Source organism: Amblyomma americanum, chromosome 3, assembly GCF_052857255.1.
Source record: "Amblyomma americanum isolate KBUSLIRL-KWMA chromosome 3, ASM5285725v1, whole genome shotgun sequence".
In the NCBI taxonomy this organism is placed as follows: domain Eukaryota; kingdom Metazoa; phylum Arthropoda; class Arachnida; order Ixodida; family Ixodidae; genus Amblyomma; species Amblyomma americanum.
In genome coordinates, this window is record NC_135499.1 from 137,170,333 (window position 1) to 137,185,125 (window position 14,793).

General features: G+C 45.2%; 1 pseudogene across 1 annotated transcript; it reads right to left on the bottom strand.

The window, feature by feature from the left end:
• Positions 1–1,239: 1,239 nt before the first annotated feature.
• On the bottom strand, positions 1,240–9,210 carry LOC144123344 (sulfotransferase ssu-1-like; annotated as a pseudogene). Its single transcript, XR_013313068.1, has 3 exons — positions 9,123–9,210; positions 3,902–4,118; positions 1,240–3,459 (listed from the first exon to the last, which is right to left on the bottom strand). The product of XR_013313068.1 is annotated as a sulfotransferase ssu-1-like (transcript).
• Between the last annotated feature and the right edge of the window lie 5,583 nt (positions 9,211–14,793).

Genomic DNA, 14,793 nt, shown 5'->3' on the forward strand with positions numbered 1-14,793 from the left:
AGGATGATTTTATTGCCCTTAGATCTCGACATATCATCAAAGAACTCATTTAGAAAAAAATATTGGAGAGTCGCCACGTCGATACGCACCAAAAATTTGCAAGCCATGACCACAGAATGGTGCTTTTGAAGAAATTGTTACGTGGCCAGCGATTTCTTTTAAGTTGATAGCCTCGCAGCCATGTTTTACTAAAAAACAAGTGGCTACCTAGCCACCTCGCGCAGACCTGCCATAACGAAATACGCGGTAACCGCGAAGAAAAACGTCTGTGTCTTCAATCCCGTCATGTAGCCAAAGTTTCTGAAATTACAATTGTCTGCGGATCACGTTCAAGAAATATAGCCTCAAGTTTTCTCTGATTTATTTAAGACACTACGTGCATTGATGTTTATTAGAGTCAATATTGTGTCACTGGGAGCCGCAAGCAAAGGAGTTTGTGAGCCACTCTGATGCCCTGGCTGCTTCACTTGCGTATTCTTAGCATCGCCCCATGCATGCAGTGCTCCATCCACAAGCCAGCTTACCGTTCAATAAAATTACTTTTTTGCTTTCTATTTTCTTATGCTTGGCACTTTCTAGCAATATCTTGCGTTTTCTGAGTGTTTTGACGAGTATCACTTTAAATATTGGCTTTTTAGTTTACAAACATTCTTCAAAACTTCCTGTATTTCATTATAATACTAGAAAAAGATAATGAGCAGTCTTATTTTTCCTGGGTGAACAAGCTTACAAAATTCATCCAACAAATGATTTCGAAACAATTTTTTGGAAAAAATACCCACAAGAACTTTTTGCCACATCGTCACTTTCACCGGGTTATTCGATATTGAAAACAAACAGGCTTGATCATTACCTTCTTCTTTATCAATCAACAATCATAATCTGAAGGGAACTCAGATATGTTCAAGTGTGTCTATTCGCGCAGTTGCTTTTTTTTAATCCTGAAAACCTAGAGCGCGAGTCAGTAATTTATTGTTCTTTCATAATTAGCTTGCTGCTTCCTATGAGCTCTTATTCTAGATGTTTAATTTTTCTGACCCCGCATACTATACATTACAATTCTGGGAAAATGACGACCATCTTAGTCGGTGGGACTCTGAAGACGGGATGCAGGCAAACAGGCGAATGCTGTGCTCGCATATCAACCTTCCGCCGGAATGGCTCTCATCCCGGCAGTTCACCACAGTGACGCAAACAAATTACACCTATTGGTGACTGAATCCCTCACTGTGCAGCAGCTACCTCATAGCCTGGCGTACGCCACTTAATACGGATATGCACTTTAACTTCAATGGTGCACTATAAACCGAAAGAACTAAAAAGGGAGTAAGCTGTGATCTAGCGCACTCTCTTTTATTCACATTGGCATATTCGTATTGACAGTGTGCGCGCAGGGCGGGACACACCGATTCATCTAATGTGTGACCGCTCATCTCTTCACAGAAACGTGCTTCGTGCATTTCAACATTTTGTAACTATAGAAAACACAGCATATCTTTCTTAAATGAACTTAAAAATTTGTCATTTAGGCCTATATTCGCAAATCACTAAAACATGGCTTGCGTTGTGCGTACAGCACTGTCAATTAGCAACCCTTCCACGTACTCACGCGCGAAGTGACGAAACTGTAATTTTAATGTTCCTTCTGTTCACAATACACACAGAAGGTGAACGTTAGGATATTCTGGAAGAAATATATGAACTACTTTCCTGGTGGCGGTGCCCAACAGAACGCAGATGAAACATTGCACACCTGTTATCCTCGCTTTAAGGCGATCCTCTGCTCTGCCTTTTATGTTGCGTTATTTTCACATTAAACACCTTCCGCCAAGTTTTTTATTTCGCTCTCTTCTTTTATTTAGGTTTTCAGCAGCTTTTTTTACCGCATACGGTTCTGCTGCAGCTGCTCTTTTCTGTTCACTCTTTCCGTGTTAACCGGGCTTTCCCTCTTATCTAGGCCAGCAGTCGCAGCCTCCCTGCCTAGGCGAAAACTACATACTCGGTTGGTGTTTATTGGACAGTACATACTTTACCTATCCCTCTGATTGGAGTTAGAAAGACCCCGCTGTGTTTTCAAACAAAATAAATAGTTTTACTCCACTACGATTCGTCTTTTGTCAAACACATTTTATATCGTGATTTCATTCAAACATCGACTTACAAAGCACCGAAAGCGGTGGCTCAATGGCTTTGGAGTTGGGCTGCTGATTCCAAGGTAACCGGTCCGACTCCGACCGCGGCGCCGATATTTGGATAGAGGCGAAATACAACAACGTCTGTTCGTTGTGCGATGCCAATGCACATAAATAAACACCAGGTGATTTAAAATAATCTGGAGGCCTCTACTACGGCGTCCATATTTGTCGCTTCGGGACGTCAAAATCAACAATTTAGAATTACAACTTTGCTTTGAAAATCCAGCAATTTCGAGGAAAAAAATCATTAATTGCCTGCGCTGTTTTTCCAAGGAAAAGTGGTAAGAAAGCCACGAAGTTCAAGCTCCATATTGCACAGCATTATGGCACTTTGCGTGCTTCTCATTATCATCATGCTATGATTTGGCTCCGTACAACACGAAAACACTGTATAAGTCAGAGTTAGTTCTGGGAATCCTGTATTGAACGCCACGACCAAACAGTTGGCGCTTCTGCAATTACAAACATTTATAGCCAGCCAGGCCAGATATTTTTTTCTCACACAATTCCACCTAAGTCCAAGTGACCCCAGAGCTCGCGGATTATTCCAGTTGCCTGCTTCTTCTCTATCCAGTCACGCATTAGGTTCAGGTGACCCTGTGTGAAGTGCTCTTTTAAGTCGCCGATAACTCCTTTTCTCACAATTACAGGCCCCTTTCTTTTCTCGTGGTTTAACTCATAGTAACGATGAGCAGCTTCTTTAAACGGCCCATCTTTTTCTGTGAGTTTATCAATGGCCTCCGGTCAAATAGAAAAAAGTTTGGACATAAAATTCAAGCTGCTTTTCTCAACTACCTTTCGGTAAAGGTCTTGGTCGTTTTCTAGCGAGCTACGATACTTTCCGCCCATGAAGCCTGCCAGAGCTAGGACGGTGTTCTTGAAATCCTGCTTGAGCTGCTCGTACGTCAGGAAGAATACGTTCTTGTCTTCTCGATGCCGGTACCAGGAGAGCAGGTGGTCGATGTAATCTCCGCGTTCCACTTCCCCGCTTGCAAAGGCATGGACAAAATCGTCGAAGCTGCCGTCCGAGAAGCCAAAAGCCAAGCCACCGCTCCGCGCGTAGTAATAGAAATACACGCACACGTCCAGCGGATTGCGAGTCAGGTAAATGAACTTGGCCTTGGGGTTCTGTGGTTGGTGGTCGTAGGGAAAGTGCGTCTTCCAAAAATGTGGTGGCTGCATCTCGTTGACAGAGCGCATTCCTGTCAGCTCCGGGTAACTACACCATCGCTGGAACTCGGCGTAGTTGCTGGCGCTTTCTCCCCTGCGCCCGCAAAGCAGAAATTGGTTTGCTCAAAGGCATAGATGACATAGAAAACGCACATGACTCACATTCATTCTAGTTTTTTGTTGAGAGTGAAATGACTTTTCGGAGCTCGATATACTAGAAAGAAGAGCGATATTTCCTAAGAATAGGCGTTTCTTAACTCTGCTATAAATAAGGTAATAACAAGCCACGTCCTCGTTAAACTTTTATCCGCTTAATGCTTTACCAGATAATTCAATGTAAGTTGCCCTCCAGCACAAAAGGTGCAGTTGAAAGCCGTCACCCTTTACAGGATTTCAAAGTATCAAGGTTGTGAAGACAAAAAGAAAGTAAAGCAACTTAACTCCCTTGCAACATAAATTGCTGTCCCTCTTTTTAACTTCTGAGAAAGAATGAAATCAATGAGCGGAGTGCAGTTCTTTGCCGGCGTCTTGCTTACCCATGGAGAATAAGTTGAATGATTTGCTGCAGCCAGTTATTTCCGCATTTGAGGTAGGACACCATCCCCGGGTCATCGTCTTGTGGCACTTAGGCGCGGGCACCCCGCACATTCTCCGGCGTGTAGGCGAGGTTATACTTCAGGCCATCCACAACCTGGCATTCGGGCACTCGTCTGGATGCCATCTCTCTGTGAGCTGTCGTGGAACAATGTTAACCTGCAGCAGTTTAGGAACAAACATGACTCACCGATCTTTCTTGTCATCTGGAGTAGATGCATGATTATAAACGCCTTCTTCCAAATGAGTTACGCAATACTCTGCCCTAATCGCGGTTACCAGTGCAGCGCTATACCTCACTGGCTTGCGAACACGCTGCGGCAACATGCACCTAAACGATACAGGTTGCCACTGCATGCCCTATGCATAAATTTTTAACATGTAAAGTGCGCAGATGGGATGATATGCTTGTATGATAAGAACGATATGAAGGATATGCGCTGAAACCCCCGCACACTCACTGAGTAAAAAAAAAGAAAAACCTGTGCTGAGGCCGGGAATCGAACCATGGCCTCTGACGATTGAGGCGGAGAGGCTACCACTCCGCCACGACGGCTTTTTTGTCTTTATTGCCTGTTTCGACAGTTTACAACAGATCACAAACATGTTCTGCGCTATATTCTGAAACATCAAGAGCGGACATGCGTTTCACTGACGTGAGGAAATCAAAACTGTTTCAAAGAACACAACTCTCGCATCAACTCGATAACTTAATCTCCAAAACATAGCTCCTTGTACACTTCACGCAGCTTAAATATGTTTTCTTTGAAGCGATCTCGGACAGACCGCGCATCTTCATCGCAGTGTCGTACAGCCATCCTGCTTCACCAAATGCAGTGCTGGCCAAGAAGGAAAATTACATCGTATTTATAAAGACCCGGCTCAACGTCCAGGAATCGTATCTCATACGGCGTCAAGGGTAAGTCTTTCTTTATTGTACGCTGGAGCACGTCCCAAAAGAGCAACGCATCCCAGCAATCAATAAAGACGTGTTCTATTGACTCTGATTTGTGACATAACAAGCAGTCAGCACCCGATGGTAAAAACAATCCCTTCTCCTCCATCCATGTTTTAACCGGCAACGTACCAGTGTGCAACTTGAAGAAAAACGTCTTCACATCCACTGGCACCACCATTTTTCTTACTCTTTTTAAAACATTTCCTCCTTGGCCTCCACTATACAGAGATCGATATATTGGCTCAGGGAAGACACAGTCAAGCAAATCTTTTAGCAACTGCTTACGCTTGACATTTGAAAGGTATTCCAAGCATTTAGAAATCGGAAAGCAAAGACCACTTCTTTCAAAAATCTACTTGCACTGCATTGCTTCCCGTCTACAGTAGAAATAACAGTTCGGCAAAGCCGAAGAAAGCCTCACTTGTATAAAAGTCCGCAGGAAAGGGTCGCGTTGATCTCGTAGAAACATAAATCTTGACATCACCTGCCTCAGGTACAAGTGTGGCAACGAAAGACCCCCTTTTCTCTAACGCAGAAATAAATTATCACGTTTAGTCCTCCCTCATGAGGACTGCTAGACAAAAAACGGCGAAGAGACGATGAAACTTTTGAATGTTAAGTCGAGAGCACGAAAGAACCTGCAACAAAAGCACAGTTTTGAAACCAGGTACACACTACATATGTTTGCGCACGCGAATATAGACAGCTCCTTTCCCGACCATTTCTGTGTACACGTGTACAGTTCTTGAATTTTCTCCTTCCAAAAGTCACCGTTATCTCAATACTTGTCACGAGGAACACCTAAGTACTTGGGAAGGACATGTGACCATTTTAGACTTGCATGAAACAAAGGCGCTTATGTGCAGTTCCCATGCCAAAGGTCCGCACATTTGTCCAGATTAACAACGCTATTCGTTACATCACAAAACCTGCGAACAACCGACATCGCATGTTCTATGCTGCTGTGGTCGCTGCAGAAAATTGCCACATCATCGGCATAAGCCACTACTTTATTTTCACATGCTTCTAGTTCAAAACCACGAATAGAGCTGTTGTTTGTTACATTCCGGCAAAGTGTACAGAGCGGAAAACAGCGATGACAATGGGCAGCCTTGCCGCACGGATGCTCTCACGGCAATTCTGTCTGTGAGCTCTCGGCTAACAACCGGATTCGTGGTACATTAACTATAAGCCATTTTAAACCCTTTTAAAATTTCTTCCCCAACACAGAAATGTTCGAGGATTTTAAAAATAATGTCAGGACATACACGGTCAATGGCTTTCTCTAAATCAATCTACAACATTGTGACTCCCCTAAAGTCAGCGTCACAGCATTCCAGTATACTTCGAGTGATTTGAACATTCGTGAAGATGGTCCTCCCTCGAATTCCGCACATCTGATGGGGGCCAACCAAGATGTCCATAACTTACTGTAAACGTTTGGCTAATACTTTCATAAAAATTTTATAATCAACATTACGAAGCCTTATAGGCCGATAACCAGTAACACTCTTAAGCTTAGCAGGATTGTTAGTTTTCGGCATAAGTACTGTATGCGCACGAGATAACGACGGTGGTAAAAAACTCATTCTAAATGACTCTTCATAAAGGCGTTGTAAAATAAGAGCAGTTTCGCATTTGAGCACCTTATAAAGTTCTGCTGTTATCCCACCAGGACCTGGCGATTTCCCCAAGTGAAGCTCATCAATAGCATAATCCAATTCCGCTGATTATAAGTCGGCAGACAGGATGCCAGTGTCTTCACTAGTCAGTTGGGGTAATAGATTTAAAAATTAATCCTGAAAGGCATGTACATTCACCGATTTGCAAGCGAACAAATCATGGTAATACTGACTGAAAGCCTCCCTTATCACCTTCGGATCGTCCGTCAGAGTACCTTTGTTTGAAATTTCTACGATATCTTTCCTTCTAGCGCATCTTTTTTCTGTCGTCAAATTCCGCCTACGGGGCATATCATCTGCCAGCAAGCTATCTATTCGTTCCCGGATTGCAGCTCTCTGAAACCTGGTCACATCGGTAGCCTCAAGCTTGGCTTTAACTTCGCTGATAAGATCAGTATATAGTCCCAGAGCTCTATTTTTCTCTAAAATTAATTCTTTCAACTTATTTTGTAGGTTATTTTGTTTAGCTTTTTCAGAATGTTTGATTTCTGCGGACCTTTCGATAGCCCTCATTTTGACATCACCTTTAAATTCTTCCAACTTTTCTGCCCAACTTTTCACATAACTCAACCAAACTTTTTCTAACACGTTCTATGTTTCTAATAGAAACGTATCGTTCTTTAATAATTTTGCATTGAGCTTCCACAAGTCCCAGTTGAATTTCGCTTGAGGTGGCAGGTTCTTTCCGATGGTGAATATGACACAACAGTGATTGCTAAATGTAACCGGTTGAACGATGTAGTCATCGCAAATCGCCGCTTGATCAAGGGAAACGTAAGCTCTATCTAGCCTAGCATGACTACGCCCTTCGAGATGTGTATAACGACGTCTCATTCCTCCCTTTGCAAACTGGGCTGCGTCTCGAAGTGAATACTTTTCAATGTTTTCTTTCAAGAAAACAGCACTTTCGCTTTCGGTAACCGCTGAGTCTGATCGGTCATCTACACTGAGAACACCACTGAAATCCCCCAAAAGAATTACAAGTCTATTGCATTCGATGTACGCACACAGCTCCTGGAAGAACAAAAGACGTTTACACGGTTTTATAGGAGCATACACACAGATTACTCTCAAATTTTCCTCCCCGTACAACAGATCACAGAGCACAAACCCTCCCCTCGTGCAACACGCCACTGCTTGTTCCTCGATACCAAGACTGTTCTTAATTAACAGAACACAGCCCGCTGATGTCCGCACTGCATGACTAGCACGCACGTTATAACGCGACTTGAACTGCGCAACCATAGCGTCTGTCGCGCTCTCACTCTCTATCTTTGTTTCTTGTACTGCAAGAATGTCAAGGTCTTTCTCATACAACAGACGCCTTAGCTGCCATTGTTTACGCCTAGCTGCTAGTCCACGCACGTCTAACGTGCCGCCTTTCAAATTTGACGGAAGACAAGCCATGCTGAGAATCGTGCGCACGAACAGGATACAGGTGGCTTACCAGGCGTGCGCCTTACCCCATGAGGAGGGGTGATTAATCCGCGCGCCTTGCGCTGCGTACGGGAGACGCGGACGCAGACCGAGACTCGGGCACATACTTCCCCTTGGCCCCGGTGGCTCTGAGCCACTGACGCTCGAGGCGTTGCAGCCTGACCTCGGTGGAAGCTTGTGAAGGGGATGGCAACACCGTTTTGGCACGCTTAGCCAGGCCGAAGGTGTCATCTTGTGATGCCCTTTCGTCCTGGACTGACTCTGCTTCGGCGTTCATTGCAGACACCTGGTCGCTCATCGGCGGTGTTTCAGTCGCGCTGCTCACAACACCTTGCTCGTTCGGCGTTTCGCTCGATGTTTTCGCATTTCCGTCAGCGGCGCCACGACGGCGCCAGATTTAGTTATGAATAAAGGCGCATCTAATGAACGCACAGCTTTCATATATTAACTCCTCCGATCAAGAAGTCGGCACGCTTTTGCTACGTATATCCTGGCCTAACAGAGCTAGGCCATCAGCAATTTTTGGCGTTTCTTATTGCTGCAGTTTGCCGTTGCTATTTGACTATATCTGTAACTGCATCGTGCAGGAGAATCTTTTACAAAAGCTATATGAACAACAGTAAGTAGCACTTGCAAATACAAGGCAGCATTGTGACACAAACAGAAATGAGCTAATAAGTCCCACTTCGTTCTGAAAAACAACGAGCAAAATAATACTTAGTAATACTAAATAATAATAATACTAAAGTAATACTTCGCTCGAGCAAAGTAAAAGGGACCCGATAGGAACAACACCAGTCAGTCAGCTGCATAGAGAGTGAGTGAGGTGTTTATCGCAGATAAAAAGAATGCAGCTAAGTAATGCTCGGAGACGAAGACTGGTTCTTTTCGCGTGTATTTTTTAAGCATCCACTTACTTGAAAAGGTTGGTTCTGGAATTCTCGGCATTATAACCCGATTATACCGTCGCTTGAAAGAAGATTCGGGTGGTCAAGAGTGGTATGCTTATACAGGAAGTTTGAATTATTTCGTTCCCAGTAGGCTGTATTCCAGAAATATTTGAAAATAAAACAAGAAATCACTTACGGAATCGGTGCTTTTCCGCCTCAACTGAAGTTCACAAACTAGCCGGCTGCTTAGGGGCACGGCTTCTGAATTGTCGAGAGCAGCTGTGGTGCTCTAACCGCACTCAACGAAACCTTATGTCTGTGCAGCAGTTGGCAGCCTGCGATAACACTTGCGGTCGTAATCTGTTAACGCCGTTTTCTCCGGATATCGGGAAGGTTGTGACGTCGTGGTGTTCCACAGCTCGCGTACTTGAAGCTACTGCTTGAGTGGCCGTGGCTGAAACGAAGGCACAAAAGTGATATTGTCTGGTCGATGATTTCGGCAGCTGAGCTTCTTACACACGAGACGGAAGGCCACGTGGGGTGGGTGTTTATGCTAAGATAGCTAACAGAGACAATAAACTAAACAGGACTTTCAGAGGGTAATCTAGGTTTAATGTGGTTGCATATAAAACGCACAGAGAAAATTTTTAAGGGGGGAAACGGAGCGCACTTTAAAGGCGCGGGTTGTGGCTCTTACTTTGTGGCAAAAATCAGTTGAACTTGTTTTCTATTATTCCACATTTTTGTCCATACTAAACAAATTCTAAATTAGACTGCTGTTATGGCTGCTTTTCTCTTGAAGTAGAACGAAGAAGCAGTGCTGGGAACATTAATTGATGCTGATATTTTGCAGGCTTCCGTTTAACGTGCACTGCTACCAAACAATCGCATTAGAATATCGCCTTAGGCAAGCTCTTTGGATACCTAAACTGCCACCAAACTTTCTAGGCAGAAAGCGCTTTTAGCTATCATACTCAGCACGTTGAGCCGAACATCCTCCAGCACCTTCAGCGTACCTGACTCGAACCTGAAGCCGAGCATCAAGCAGAACGTACGCGAAAAATTCGGATTTTTGTGTGAAGGTACTATTCTACTAGCAATACTTAAAAAGGTGAGGTGTGTTTGAAGCCTCTCAGATTCTTGCAGGGGTAAAATAAATATTTTCGCGACTGGGTTTCGAACCCGCGGTGGTGCGAACAGATCCGCTTCGCTGGCCACTGCACGAGAGCACTAGGTTATCGCCGCAGTTTTTTTTCTTTATTGCATAGAAATAGTGCCGAAAAGAAAAACCTAAGCACGCTTACGGCACAAAACACCAGGCCACCTTACCCCTGCATGAACCCTCCTTCCAAAACATCAAACGTCTGGGAGGCACACACATGCAACCAGATAGGGGAGCCAGCTAGGCGCCTCTTGCAGGGCAGCATATACTCCCCGCACCAAAGCGCATTGTTCACGAAACAAACATTGTGACGGCCGTGGCGATTCGGCGTGGCGGTCCATCATGCGGCTCTTCCAGAGAGTAAATAGTCCCAGCTACACAAATAGATCATATGGCACAACACAGTTTTTCTTCACAGGCAAAAAGCGGATACTGTAATGAGTTATGTCAATGTACTTCTTAATTGTTTGTTGTAATATATCACAGAATAATATAGCATCAATGCACGGAACAAAACAATGGCCAATTGTCTCTGGTGTATTGCACAGGCGGCAATTCACCGTCCATGGCGCAAGTACCTCCTTAGCATGAAGCCATGCCTTCACAGGCAGTGTGGATGTGTTCAGTTTAAAGAAGAATGTTTTTGCGGCAGAAGAAATGCACATTCGCCTAACACGTTTTGAAACACTGGCGTCAAGGAACTCCAGAAAAGATTGCCGATACAACGGCACAGGGAACAAATACTCTGTAATCGGCTGAGCCATCTGCCTTCTGCAGAGGCTTTAAAGGTAGTCTAAAGAAAAGCGCACAGTGAGAAAATTGGAGGTGTCAGCAACTTCCTTAAGAAATCCCCATAAAGGCCCCTCACGAGTGTGTCTCGTCGGTGCAAATAGGAAAGGCAAATGAGCACTGAGACGCCTAATAAGCACGGCTACTAAAAGAGGTGGTTTGACGATTTGAAAAAGAAAAAAACGTGAAACAAGTTGATGCACGAATAAGTGAACAAGGCCGATTCCACCAGGTTCAAGAGAAAGAAATAGGTTATCGCGACGCATGGGTTCCCATTGGGAACGCCACACGAATGTAGCAAATATTCTGTACATCACCTGCACTTTCTTGCTCGCACAGTAGAGAACCTGCAACACATAGGCAAGTTTTGCAAATAAAAAAAATGTTGCAGACTTGAGCCCGAGCAAACACTGATAGTTCCCTACCCATTCAAGCCTGGGGTTGTCGCCTCATGGAGACTATATGTGGATCCCAGTAGGCGCCATTGTTGTGAATTTGGTAAAGAGGAACCCCTAGGTAGTGAAGGGGCCCGCAGTGCTAGCTTATGCCACCATAATGACTTGACCCCAATGGCCCAACCAAAACCACTTGGATTTATCTAAGTTAAGAGCCGCACCTGATACCTCGCACAACTGTTCAGTCAAATGCAATGGCTCAAGCACACTCTTTTTGACAGAACAAAAGGGGGCGACATCATCTGCATAGGCTAAAATCCTAATTTCACACTGCTCCAGGGAGAAACCACGGATAGATGTGCAGTTAATAATACTGAGGAAAAGGGGTTCTAGGTATAGGGAAAACAGCAAAGGCGATAAGGGACAGCCTTGGCGAACAGATAACTTCAATGTAATAGGTTTGGTTAGCTCTTGGTTAACAATTAGCCTTGTATGAGAGTCCTTATAGCACACTCTTATGCCCCCAAGCAAAACATCTCTAATAGTTGAATGCTCTAAAACCGGAAACAAGAAATCGTGACGAACTTTATCAAAGGCCTTGGCAAGGTCAATCTGAGTTAGAGCTACTTGTCCGATCTCACCTGATACTGTCTCAACTACTGAACGTGCAATATGAATATGGGTTTGGATGCTGCGGCCTCCGATACCGCACACCTGATGCTTGCCTATTAAGTGAGCGACAGCTAGCTGACGACGATTGCAAGGAACCTTTGTAAAAAGTTTGTAATCTACATTACAGATGGAAATTGGACGATATCCCTCAACTGTTTTCAGCCGATTTGAATCTGTGCTTTTTGGAATGAATATCATATGCCCGGAATAGAAAGTGGGGGGCAAAAACCCAACATCGTAAGAAGCCTGGAAAAACTCCATCAAGACAGGCGCTAGGCAAGTGGAAAATGTTTTATAGAAGTCGCTATAGTGATGCCATCTGGATCGGGAGATTTCTGAGTCGTCAGGTCAGAAATGGCGGATTTAATTTCGTCCAAAGTGATAGGCCCCTCCACTACAGCACGCTGCTCATCGTCAAGTCGGGGCAAGGCTTCGAATAAGTGACTGTAATCTGATGCCACATTTGCGTCCGCACAACCACCAAGCAGCTTCCGATAATAGTCACAGAAAGCCTCAGCAACACTTGTTGCTGGGGAGTTGGTACATAGTTCTATGTACAAACGTTAGCGCAAAATAAGACAATCACAAGAAAGGTGGACAAGACAACGTTGCCTTGTCCACCTTTCTTGTGATTGTCTTATTTTGTGCTAACGTTTGTACATAGAAAGTCTCAGTAATACCAGGACCATCGCTGTATGTGCAACCACCGTACTGAATTTCCAATATTTATTTAGCTAGAGCAGTCTGCCTTCCATCACTCAGGGCCCGACGAGGTGGTTGCTCATCCAGAAATCTACGGGTCCTAGATCTTATCAAGGCCCCTTTTTACCTTCCGGTTTCAAACGGCTGAGGCTCTGCTTTTACGACAGTGATATCTTCTACATATACACCTGGGCTAATCCTCTCTATCTCTTGTATCTCAACCGAAGTACGGTAGAACTCTCGAAGGTGATGTCTCTTCAAAAAAGCGATTCTTGCTGAGTCTTCAATAGCAATGTTTTTTGTTTCTTGTTTGAATAAGTCCCTTTTTTGCAAAACTGAGAGATCACCGCGTGACAACGTGTCCTTCAAGCGAGCAGATACAGCACGTTTGAAGATTTCATCTGAGAGCAGGCAGCTATTCAGCTTCCACAGCTCCCATCGAGGATGGAGTTTGCGCCGACTGTGCCTCCCTATCTGAAGAGACATCATGCAGTGATCACTGAAGAATATGGGCCGCACTCAATACCCAAAAACACTGGATAACATGTCTGCTGAAACGTAAATCCTGTCAAACCAAGCACTAGAGGAGCACTAAAAATGAGTGAAATGGATGTTATGTCTCTTATCTTGCCCAACATCCACCAGGTTGTATTCGCATGCAAAATCAGTGAGTAAAGCAGCACTAGGATAATATCGCTTACTTAACACTGCTCGGTCTGAATCCCCACAAACACAATTGAAATCACCCAACAGCATAATTTTACGATCCGTGGACAAATGGTGGACTAATGAGAGGAAAAATAGCCTTCTATCACTCTGTTTTACAGGGGCATAAGCACAAACAATTCGCCATTGTACACCCGAAAGTGCGAGGTCACAGCAGATAAGTCGTCTGTCATCATCTGTGCTATACGACATGGCAGTAATCCCCAGTGTGTTGGCCATAAATAGCATATGCACCCACCTGATAAGCCTCTCCAGTGACTAACGATAACATTGAATTCTGACAAAAAAGGCTCGACGGCAGCTTCAGTCTCCTCAGCAGAGGACAGCTTGGTTTCCTGGATGGCTGCCATACTCACACCCCATTTGATTAAAAGATGCCGTAACTGATGTTGCCTTCGACGATTACGCAAACCCCTAATGTTAATGGTAACGACCTGAAATACTGTGACGCCCGCCATTTTTGGTGCTTGTCTTATTGAAGGCCATCCCCTGTACTGGGGTGGCCGCCCTGCAAATCGGCGGCCTGTAGGGCAGACATCGCCCTTCGTTTTGAGGTGACCTTTCCCGATGCCACCACACTAGGTGCCTTCTGCTCATCGCCATCGACACACACCTCATCATTTGCAGGACGGTTCAAAGGTGCACTGTTGTCCATCGCCTCTTCTGAGACAGCCAAGGCTTCAGCCCAGGAAGCCGAGTGCGCGACGTAACTAGCAACCACGCTGACAGCCGATGGGGCACCGAACACACTAGAAGTTGACACTTCAGGCCACGCAGTGCTGCACTCCGGCGACGAAGGGGCATCGCCGGCGCAGAAGGCATGTCCCACATTCACTGGCTGAAGCGCCTCCACTGACTCTACAGCAGAGGTGTTCTGCTCTCGTGATCGTTGGGTGACAGGTGGCTCCTGAGCAGCAAGCACAGGACTCAAAGTAGCAGACCCGGGCAGACCCGGGTCCGGTGGCTTTTGGTCTGGAGACGGGGATTCCTGCTTTTCGTACTTACAGGCGGACCTTTGCCGTTATTCGGTGCAGAATCCTTTGGCCCATCTTCTGTTTGGAGCTCATGACTCAGTTCGCCAGTCACTTCCAGAACATCCGACACATCCAAATGTGCCCTCACTTCATCCTCATGTGCCCAGTTGCCTTGGCGTAACCTGTCAGCATAACTCACAACACAGTTGCCTACTGTGTGCCCAGGGCGTCACCACTGGGTGCATCGAAGCGTACGACACTGACGCCGTACATGGCTCACACGGTTACAACGAAGACTCAGCGGAGGCCTGCCTGGGATCACAACTAAAGCTTGTACCCCGAAAACTTTGAGCGTGTGAGGTATTGTACTTGCTGACACTCCGTTCTTGAGCGTGAGGGAGATTTCACGGTTCACTGTTTCCATGTGCTCCATTCCGGGGCACCGCC